The sequence below is a fragment of the Humulus lupulus genome, chromosome 6 (assembly GCF_963169125.1).
Source record: "Humulus lupulus chromosome 6, drHumLupu1.1, whole genome shotgun sequence".
Lineage (NCBI taxonomy): Eukaryota > Viridiplantae > Streptophyta > Magnoliopsida > Rosales > Cannabaceae > Humulus > Humulus lupulus.
This window is the reverse complement of record NC_084798.1, coordinates 192568281-192580370: the sequence shown is the minus strand read 5'-3', so window position 1 is coordinate 192580370 and position 12090 is coordinate 192568281. Positions and strand designations below refer to the sequence as shown.

The following is a 12090-nucleotide window of genomic DNA, read 5'->3' as shown; positions in this document are numbered from 1 at the left end:
TAAGTACGTCAAGCGTACACCCTGCGTGCAGGTGTCCACTCTTCTTACCTCAGGTCCAGTAGCGCTCCACACCTTAACGCGTCCCTTCAAGTATCCTTAGCGAGCCTATCATAACATATAACACCAAGGCTTTAAAACCCTCAACCAAGAAAAACCACAATAACCCACTAAAATTATTTTTACAACTAATTCATCACCATATTAACCTTAATAAACTCTATAAACCCCTCTGCATAAAGTCCCACAAATACCTGCTTATTTCTAAAAGGTGTATAAAACCCCTGAAAAACACATTTCTATAAAACTGGTGTGGTCGTGCTCACAGAGCACTAGGCCAAACTAGACAGGAAGCGCGGTCGCGCCAAGTCTGGGCGCGGTCGCGCCAAGTCTGGGTGCAGTTGCGCCAAGTCTGGGCGTGGTCGCACTAGGCCCTTTTTTTGAAAATTGCATATTCGATTTTTAAACCTAGGAATCGACCATAATCGCAAAAATTTGATCCCAAATCCTCAAATCAGGTATCCTAACATATTTATAACCCCATAAATCTAGATATTATCATCTCTAAACCTATATTAAACATTCACCAACGCAGAAACAATAACAACAGTCTCAGAATTCATAAACTTCAATTGACAAACTTTGAACAGAAGTTGAACACTTACGGATCAAGATTCAGCCACAAGAACTCAGATCCTTGCCACCTATGAAATTCTTAGCCCTTCAATAGCCTAGACTATTGATCTCCTTCAACCTCAAGCCTTCAAAAACTCAGATCAAGAACGTGAGATTGTTCTTGGTTTGTTTCCCCTTCAGTCTATCGCCCATTTTCCTATTTTCCTTAAAAATTGATTGTTTAATCTGACTTAATTCGTGTAAGAAACAATTTACACTTCTATCCTCATCCTATAATTTATTCTTAATAATCAATTAAACCCTTATTTTAATTTCCATTCAAAACTAATAGTTTTAGCTCCTCATAATTACACTTTCTATCAAAAAACCCATAATTCGACTTTGGCCCCCATAAACAACTTCTGTCACACTTTGCCCCTAATACTTGAAGAAACTAATGTGTGTGGATTGCTTGATGGAACACATAACATAAGCATACATCATAACACATAATATCATACAATTTTACCATAATACCTGACCCAAGATAGATTACCAAAATACCCTTAAAAAGCAAAGGTGGATATTACACTGTTGTTGATTGAATTTATTGATCTAAGTTTATTATTCATATAATGTTGCTTATTTGTGCTTGTTGATTTAAGTTTTCTTGCTGAGCCTTGGCTCACGGGTGCTATGTGGTGCAGGTAAGGGAAAGGGATCGTCGAACTGGCCATGAGTTGGAGAGCTTCAGGGGCGGTGTGTACATATGCAGCCTACTTGACCGCCATAGCTGGGATAGCCTTGGAGGAACTAGGATTAAATCTTCTTTTGCCTCTTAGGACGACTAATTGTATTCCATTTGTCTTTTATCAATTTGTAGCTGATTTTTGGGATCCCGTGTATAAACTTAATATTTTTAATGAAAAATAATCACTTTTTTGACCAAACTTTTTAATGCCTAACCTTGACTTAGTCTTTAATTACAGATTTAAGTCCAAATGACTTGCTTAGTGAGTTAAGCACTATTTAAACACACAGTATAACGATCTTGGCTAACCAGGGCGTTACAGGTTATCTCTTGAAGGTCGCGTTGTGGAGGGTGTAGCTGAGGTGGTTGCCGAGTTAATGTTCGTCATTGAAGTTATTACGGGCGAAGAAGTCAGTTTAAGTGCCAACCTTGCCTCTTCTACATTGACAACCCTCTGAGCCCGAGTATTGAACTCGACTATCATCCTCACAGGCTTCCTTTGCATGTCATCCCAAAGAGGACTCCCTGGCAGTACTCCAGCTCGTACTGCCATGAGATGAGCAATGTCCTCGACATTGCGAGCTCATGCCACTTCTATATTGAAACTCGCCAGGTAACCCTTCAATGACTCACCCGACTGCTGACTAACATTGGTCAATGTGGATGCCTCAGGTTTAATGTTCTTCATAGCTTGGACTTGGAACTGTTTTTTGAATTCCCTGGACAATTGTTCCATAACGAGATTGAATGTCTCCGGAATTTGTCGTACTAATTTTTTGTTGGTCCAATGAGTGTGATTAGAAAGAGCATACACCTGAGCTCATATCCTACATTACTAGCTCGCATTACTATATTAAATGTACTCATGTGGGTGCTTGGGTCAGTGGTCCCATCATAGGGTTCCACGTGGGGAATTTTGAAACCATTGGGAATTTTAGCTCGAGCTCCTCGTCGGAATCGTAAGCCTTTTCTTTATTTTTCCCTTCTTGAAGGAGCATGAACGCCTCCTCAAGTTGGTTAATTCTCTCTTAGACCAAATCCACCGGAGGGGGAGCTTGTACTACTGGTAGCTAGCTGCTGTTCGTAGGAACTTCATTACCTTATCGCAACATAGGGTTATAATGATTTCCATATACTGGTTGTAGGGGATTTCTCTGGGTATTTAAGTGTGCCCGCAGGTCTGGGTTTGGCTGATTAGATTGCCCCCAGCTCTGAATCAGGTGGTATCGAAGATCATGATACTAGTTCTGATAGTTCTCGTAATTTCTAGGCCTGGTGTTGTACACACTCACCGACTTGCTGTAATCCTGACTTCCATCAAGGAAGCTGACATTTCTTTCTGGTTGTTGTTGTTATGGGGATCGATTACGAGGTGGGTTATCCACATGTACTCTCATTCCGGTTGTTCGTGACCTTGACATATAACTCCATGATGGCTGAGGTTGTCTATGTTCCTGATGTGCTCCCCATGGGGCCTCGCGTTCACCCTTGTGCTCGGGTCGAGCCCTATGGCTCCTGTCTTGGCTTCCACTTCTAGCACTTAGTGAATGCCTTTGAGGTGCCCTTTCTCCGGCTCGGTTCCCGCTAGGAACTTGCTGAGGTACACCCCGTGGTGGAGAGGGATGTCTACTTGGTGAAGGAGGGTGCCTAATTGGCAAGGGTGGTAGCCTCGCATTGTTTGGCCTAGCAGGCTTAGGGTTATTCCTAGCAGGCTCTGGCTCATTCCTGGCAGGCTCTGGGTTATTCCTGGTAGGCTCTGGGTTATCGCTCTGAGCTATCGAGGGAGCTCAGTTATTCCCAGGATTTGCAAAAACATTCCCTGTTGGGTTGTTCCTAGCGGGGTTCCAAGATGACCCCCAGGTTGATTTTTCCCAATATTTTCCCTAGGCCTTGGTTGAACCTGTTAGGCCCTTTGTTCGGCCATCCTGGCAGTCGTACTCCCTCGAGGTCATCCCCTGGTCCTCTGGGGTGGTGCCTAGACTTCAGGGGCTCGCCTTGCCATCTCCTCATTTAGTCGCGTAGCTCTGACTAGCTGTTCACGCAACCTACGGTTTTTGAGCTCAACCACTGGCACATATCTTTTAGGGTTATAGTAATGCTTATCATTAGGTCTAGGACTCTGACCAGGCCATCCTCTAGGAGACAATGAGGCACTCTCCTCATCGGGGCTTTAGTCCACAACTGGTTGTTTACCAGGACTTCAAGGATGGTCCTCAGTTTGTGGATTACGCTCCTCGAGGATTTGGGGTAGAGGTCGCCCACTAGTTCCAGAAATGTTTAGGGCGGCCATTGTCGCTTCGTAGGAGGGTTTATGCTAAACAATAGGAAGAATTGCTTAATGCTCTCAGTGAAAGCACCAAACTGTAGACGTCATTTTTCGTCAACTTAATTATGTAGAGTAATAAACAATTAATTAGGAAGAAAAGAAAAGAAAGAGATTTTTACGTGGTTCAGCAGTTAAAATCTGCCTACGTCCACAAGTCACTTTTATTATGAACTCTGCGTGAAAGCTTCAAGCAAGAGCAATTTTGCAGAGTCTTTCTCAATACAAGATTGTGTGTGAGTACAAATGACCAGATCCAAGCTATTTATAAACCTAGTTACAAGAATATCTTTCCCCTAATTTAGGGAAGTTACAACACGTATTTAAATTCAAATGAATATTTGAATAACAATAATAATACAACTTAAATGCATTGTTTAAATAAAGATCCTACAAAAAAGGGATTTAACACATGGTCTTAACTAAACCAAATAAATAGGAATTTCCTAACAACTTTTTCGTGTGTGTTTAATGCGTCATCGAGCTTGAACACTGCTTCAACGTGCTTTCGAGATCACTCGTAGCCTCGAGCTCACTATTCTAGTTGTCGCCTTCTCCTCACTTGATCAGTCTGTCGAGCTCATCCCTCGGAGAAGGATAATTCCTTTCGAACTTGCAACTTATGCTCGAATGTTGATGATAGATCTGGAACCCCGTGACAATTCATACAAGTATAATGCCAACACTTGGTAATCCCGAGCTTACTCTTTACGAGCCTATATTTCGAGGCTAATTATTTATTCTCGAATTTTTGGTGTAACACAAAATAAGTGAGATTTTTTTTAATTATTAGTCCCTACTAAGCATAAAACTAAAATTTCCCCATGTAATATAGTGTAAAAATTAACATAAAAAATAAATAAAAATTATATTTGGCTTGCACTAATAACTTGGAGCATGTGCGAGAATTATTTTAAAAAAAAGTCTCCACCTTACTCTGACCTTCCATGTGTCTACTTGACCTAGAAGTTGTTTGAATCGATTTTGTAACTTTCTTGTGAATACTGTCTCTAAGAGAATGACCAAGAATAAAAGTGTCCGAAGAGGAACTTGATACTGTAGGGATGTGAGTATCTATCTCATCTATAAAATCAATCACTCCATTTTTAACAATGATGACATCTAAGAAAAATACCAGATCATGTATAAGGGACTTTCAATTTCAAGTCAAATTAGGACTTATATACCTCAAGCATTCAAAATAACTTCTCCAACAGTTGTTGTCAATTAACGACCCTTGCTACATGAATTACTATAGTAGAATATAGCCCCCGTTGAAATTTTAGTCGTCTCATTGTAAGAAACAATTGTGTTTACTCTTCATCATGCGAAGGCAAAAAAGAAACCCCTTAAAAAACTGAAATTGTGGAAATCAAAGAAAATCGATGCACAACATGCAATATCGATGGTAAATGCTCGGTTCAATAAATATTTTAGAATTGATACAAAATTGATGCTCACTAGTATTGGTTTCAAAATACTAAATTCGATGCAAATAGATGCAATTTTCATGACAATTCGATGGTTGATTCAATAAAGTTTTCGTAATCAATACAAAATGATGTACTACCAATGGTATGTCAATGCTTTGTTAGATATTGGTTTTAGAACACTAAAATTGATGCAACATAATAGTGTATTGATGGCATTTCATTATTGTTTGTAGTTCAGGACTTGCATCGAAATTCCATGGGTATCATCGTTTTGCGTCAATTTCAGTGTCAACTACACAAATTTGATTACACATCGTTTTGTATCAATTTTGTCACTAGATTCATGTTTTCAGATCTGAGCAACAGTGGAAAAAATACATAAAAAATCACAAAAACATGTACATAAGTGTTCTAAAAATATATATTAGTACTTTTAATACATACACATCATTAGATAGGGTGAAAAGACAAATTTACCCATGATTTTTCTACTCCAAAACAGTAAGGATGACATTTTCTTTAGTTTAATAGTAACTTTGAGATTTTATTTGGTACGACACACTACAAGAAAAAACATTTACGATAACTCTCGAAAAGTGTTATCAAATGCAATTTATAACACTTTAGCAAGTGTTAATTCTGCCCATGTTATTAAAAGTCTTGTCATTTGATTACATTTTTTTTCATGTTATTAAATAGGTTATTATAACGTTTTTTCGGTGTTATATATTTTCAATAGTAACATTATCTAGATGTTATGATTCTTTATGTTAAGTATATTTTTTCATTTAATTACATTTTCAAGATGTAATCTAATTATCTTTAATTACATTGTCAAGATGTAATCTTATTATCTTTAATTACATTTTCAAGATGTAATCTAATTATCTTTTATTATATTTTAAAAATGTAATCTAATTATCTTTGATTACATTTTAAAAATGTAATCATATTATCTTTGATTACATTTTCAAGATGTAATCTAATTATCTTTGATTACATTTTCAAGATGTAATCTTATTATCTTTAATTACATTTTCAAAATGTAATTAAATTATTTTTAATTACATTTATTTGGTAAAGCAATTTATTATTTAATAATGTAATTTGAATTTGATAAAGTCTAATGTACTTTTTTTATCAACCAAAATATTCAATACAATTGTCCCAAATGAAAAAATTTCAAGTGCAAAATACCATAATAAAAGTTTATGCTTAGAAATAATGTCTAATGAGTCTAATAAAAGGCAAATTGTAACATTTTTCCAATACTATCTCTTTATTAATTGCACGCATCCAATAATTCTCAATGATTTGAAGTCTATGCTTTCGCTTGTGCTTCAAAGGTGCAAGAGACTCATTCTCTCTTTGTTTTTCGATCCTTGAAAGCTTTCTATTCCTTTCATTAGTCATGAGTGTCAACCTATTTAATAACAATACAACATAATTAGTCATGAATAGTACAATTTAATGCAAAAGATAAAAACATCATATACCACTTGAGGAACCAAATATCACTGAAGAAATGAAAATAAGATAAATAACCAATAGAATAAATTGAAATGTAATCTCGAAAAAGTTCTATCATAATTGAAATATAATCTTGAAATTGTTCTACATAATTGAAATACAAACTCAAAATAGTTCTACATATTACTCAAACTAATATGCCCTCACAATCCTCTCTCACATATGGATCATACAAGATATGTATCAATCCTTTCTTCTGACTCTAGCCCACAAACAAAGACACTAAAAATAGAGCAAGTAAAACAAAGGCAATACTATCAGCTAGCAAATTGAACTCTCTAAGGATATATAAAAAAACACAATTCTGAAAACAAGAAATAACATAGTAAACATGAAGTGAAACTTAGTAGTACACATTTATAGAAACAGAACCAGGGAAATTGAGTTCGTTTGTCGGGTCAAAAATTGCAAGTAAAGTTTAATTTTAACCAATACCCTCTAACTAACTCTATCATCCTCAATTTCTAGACTGTAAAAATAAATGATCTGGTATGAGTTAGCCTTGGGAGATACATTCTCTTCTAGGTATCTTATCACTGTTTTTTAAGTGCCACTATTAAGAAATCAGAGAGAATGGAGATTGAAAAGAAATAAAAACAAAAGACACACACAACATTATTTATGTTCAATCCAAATGCTCAAGAAAAAGTGTAAACAATAAGATAATGACATATAAAAGAAATTTTACATTCTAATGCAAGCAAAATAAGGTATTTTAGAAGAAGCTTTAGGCTTTGAAAATAAAAGAACAACACTTCCAATATTTCAACTTGATGCACTGAAAGAGATAGCATTAATACCCATTCTTCGCAGTTATGCAACAGAAATTCCTTTGTATCCTTCTTTCTCAAGAATTTTTGCTATGTTGATGTCTCCTGTCTTCACAATTTTCCCATCCTCCTATTGTCCAAAAAAACAAATAATTACATTGCAAGGGAGTGCTTAATTTCATTAACTTGTCCATCATTATGATGACTTTGTAAGATTAACGACAACAACAACATTGGCAGAACATCATATTCCCAATGACAATATTTTTATTTCTTTTCATTTTAATTTGCTCACTAACAAGTACTTATCTTCATATAGTTATGTCCTTGAGAACTTTTAATTTACATCCAAAAGTCATAAAATCATCTTAAATTTACATGTCAAGATACCATCAGAGTCTAGCCTGTTCAATATACTTAAAAAGCCATACATGGATTTCTTAAGTTTGTTTTCTCCCAAACAAGAAGCATCTGAGAAATGGTGACTACAATAAAATCTCGTAACCTTTACTCAAATAGAAATAAAAAGTAGAAAGAGGAAGCAAAATGGACAAACTACTTTGAATGAGGAATAAAAGATTCTTGTGAAAGTAATTGTCAAAAAAATGGACTACAATATAGCTTTTAATATAGTTTGAATGAAAAAGAGACACAAATTACAATACAAAGAGTCATCACCACTTCATATACAACACGTCAAAAGTTCACCTCCAACCTATGCTATGTAGTCCTTGACACTTGAAAAGAGATTCCTTGATTTTGAAAAGTTAAGAACTTTTATGTTTTTTTTATTTCACAATACAAACAAATCCTCAATCGTTTGGAATATAGAAGTTGGTTGGGTTCATAAGGAACTTTTGAATGACTCAAATGGTAGAATTCATTGAAAGGATAATATGGTAATTTCAGAGTTTTGTTGGGCAGCATTGCCCTCATTTAGCATCTAAATAAGCTTTGAGCAGCACAATTTTGACACACTAACATCACACACACACCTATGTGGCAACAAGGGGGTGTGCACATATCATTAATCATATGCAGAAAAGGTAAAATTGAAGGTGCTTGAATGAAAATAAAAAAACATGTAAAAGCTTGAATTTGACATTGATGCTGATCCAATGCTTGAGGACTAAAATGCCAATGTGAGTGAAATTTTGATTCAAACAGAACAACCAACTCTTATTCCTACTTCAAAGTCATAAGGGAAAAGAAAGTTTGTGTATCATCCTGAGTCATGAGTGGATAATCAGCAGCACTTAATGTGATAAACCAGTCCCAATCTGCATTAATCTTCAGAAACAACGCTGCAGCGTGAAGTGTGGCCGCCAGAGCTGACGATCCAATCTCGTTGAGTGTATAACTCTTTCCAATAACATCAACATTGGCAAAGGCTTGAAACGCTTTTTCTGATTGAACAGAAAGTGCTAAACTCTCTCTTTCATTGTCTGAAGAACCAGAATCAAGCTCCAGCAGGTACCGATTTCTTGGATGATATATTGCCTTTAAAACTGTCTCCATTAGTTCCATAAATCCAATAAGCAAGAACATGAGGATGCCCTTTCTCTTTTGATGGGATTCTGGTTATTGGAACTTGAAACTCATTGACTTTTCCAGAAAATCTGCTCTGGCCTGACCTCAAAATTGCTCCCAACAGCACTAAACTAAATGCAAATGCCAGAAACCATAGACAATAACTTGAGATGAGTGAATGAACATGCAGTTTTATCATTGCTAAAAAGACTAGAATTCTTATTGTAATCACAGCAAACTCAAAAAACTTAAGCCAATATTAATGGGTACACAAATGAACAGAACAAAGTTGTTGGAGAAGATATGAGTGGCTATTAAAGCAAAGACAATGCATGTTGGAACCTCAAAAAGAGCTCAGAAGTCCTACTATTTCATCAACTATATATGCATATAATATCATCATCATCATCATCATCATAAGGTTTATTCATTAAATGAATTGAAAATGGTACTAATGAAAATGGTATATATATATATATATAGCTGCACCTGAAGATTGTTGTAGCAGTTAAATGTTTTGAAGCAAACATGGCAAGAAAAGTGAGTGAAGCCAATGAGTATTTGTTCTGGAGTTGGAATCCAGTACTCCTGGACTGTGACGACGTCGTTTGACAATGCTGCAGAGTCCAATATGAATTGATCATACTTTTTGTGTCTCTCTGCTCTGTTTTTAATGAAGAGTCCAATATGAAGTGATCATACTTTTTTTCTAATTCTTGTGTCTTCAATTCGTCATATATACAAATCTTGGGATAGAGATTAGCACAATAAGAATAGGTACAAAGGAAGTGCAAAATATATTAGCAGCACTCTAGAGTTTAGCAAGACTTGGAGAATGCAAACTTTTGTAGGGATTATAAAAAGGCTTTGAAAAATAAAGGAGTAGTAATGCATAGAAGTAGAGGGACACGACGGGAGTGGGCAGAAGGAATCGATACCCCATCACATAAGCAGATTAAAAAAAAGCTATAAAAATAATTCAATTCACTCATTTATCTCACTGAAGCATTCCATCAAACAGTTATTATGCATTATTTGAGAAAAGCTTAGTAATACATTCAAACATGCAAACAAGACCAACTTAAGTAGTAAGACTAACAAAACTTACAGACAAATTGACACAAATATACTCTATATATATGAATTTAGCCTACATACAAACATTCACTCTTAATCATTCTTATTCCCAAACAGTCCAAATCTGAACAATACAACACATATCACTATTGCCATGGATTTTGGATAGTGATGTCGGCATTAGTGGTAGTGAAGTTGAATTTTGTGAGCGATGTAGCAATGACTACAAATTCAAGCTTTGTTGTAAAGTTGAACTATAGATTTTTAGGGATTTAGCTACCTATCAAATTAACAAAATCCTAATGTTAAACCAAAATAAAAAGGCATAAACAAAGGAAAATCATGAATCTAAACTTTAAAGTCAAAGATTATACCTAAAACAAACCAGATTCATTGAGAAGTCCCATCTATACATCAGAAATCAAATTCGCTGAGAAGTCTCGTCGATCGTCTGAGAACAAAATTGTGGCTAGAATTGCCATTGATTGCAAGATGAGAGAAACTAGAAGAAGCCTCGTTGATCGTTTGAGAATAAATTCTCTATAAGCTTCGTCGGAAAACAAATTTGCCGAGAAGCCTCTCGTTGATCGTCCGAGAACAAAATCGTGGCTAGAATCTCCACTGATTGCAAGATGAGAGAAACTAGAAGAATCATAAGGTCGAATCATGAGAGAGATAAAAAATCAAAAAGGTATCACGAGACGAAACAGAGAAATGGTGAGAGTGAGGGTATTTGTTTGAAAAGTGAGACTAATGGTAATGCTAAAGTGATTACTCTTTTGAATATAACATTAATCTATAGTTAGTCCTTTTGAAAACTAAATAAACAAGTCTGTTACGTTTTTTGAAATGTGTAATTAATCACTGTAATTATATGTGCAAATTGGTGTAGTGACAGTTTTGTTGGTTAATGATGATACCTGGCCGAAGAGAGAGGGTTGGACGAGTGGGAGAGGGAGACAAAGAAGAAATGAGAGGAAATGAGAGAAGAGTAAAATGCCAAAGGCTTTTTTGTTGTCCAAATTTAAGTTTGGTGCATATTTTTCCGATGCTTGTTAAGTAAGCATATATTTACAAATAGGAAAAGTACTACAATGAATAATTATTTGACCGGACTCCATTTTGTTAAATGAGAATTCAAATTTTCTATTTTGCAAAATAAATCAAAATAATACATTAAACTTAATTTTGGCCAAATAATTTTTTAATATAACAAAAACTCTCAAACTTTTTTAAATCGTGAATTTTAAATAATGTTTAATTACTTTAAATATTAAATAAAAAATGTGATATATTATTTTATTATTTAATTAAAACCAATAAAATAATTTTAATATAAATTTATTAAAATAAAATCAAAATTAAAGCTGAAATTTATCCTAAATAAAAACAAAATACCTTTTTTCTAAATTAACTAAAACTTTCTTTTATTTTCTTTTTCTTCATCGTCAGTTATTAAATCCAAACACATTAATTCTTCATCTTTTTCCTTAAACTTTTACAAGACTTTGTTCATCCATAATTATAAATCATAACTAAGTCCTTATGTGATTGTTAGAGTAATTTTTGATGAAAAATATTGTATGGCATTGCTAAAGTACAAAATATAGAGATATCTAATTCATCATTTTATTAATGATGCCATAATTTGATATGCAATTTTTTTTTTAATTTTATTTCATTGTTTACTTTTAGAAAGAGAAATAGAGAAAATAGAGAAAGATTATGATGTTAATTAATGGATATATACCAGTTTAGTCCCCTGAATTTTCACAAGTTCCAAAATGATACCATCTATTTTGTTGTTAATACAAAAATTGTACCCTAAACCTATTTTTAGTCAAAAAAAATTTTAAAAAAAAGAACCTTTTACCCTCACCTTTATATTTTTTCCTATAATTAATTTTTTTTAATTATTTTAATAAATTAATAATACTTAAACCTTGTTTTTAAAAACATATAAACATAAAGAAATAATAAAAAAATAAAAATGAGAATAAAATACATAAAATCAAGTGCTAAATTTTATTATTATTTAATATTTGGTGTTAGCTGAAATAAACT

The 12090-nt window shown here is 34.3% G+C and overlaps 1 long non-coding RNA gene across 1 annotated transcript; it reads right to left on the bottom strand.

Annotated features, from left to right (window-relative positions):
* Window positions 1–8835: 8835 nt before the first annotated feature.
* On the bottom strand, window positions 8836–10711 carry LOC133784369 (uncharacterized). The gene is made up of 2 exons (XR_009871303.1): window positions 10401–10711; window positions 8836–9080 (listed from the first exon to the last, which is right to left on the bottom strand). It is a non-coding gene; the product is annotated as an uncharacterized LOC133784369 (long non-coding RNA).
* Window positions 10712–12090: the final 1379 nt, after the last annotated feature.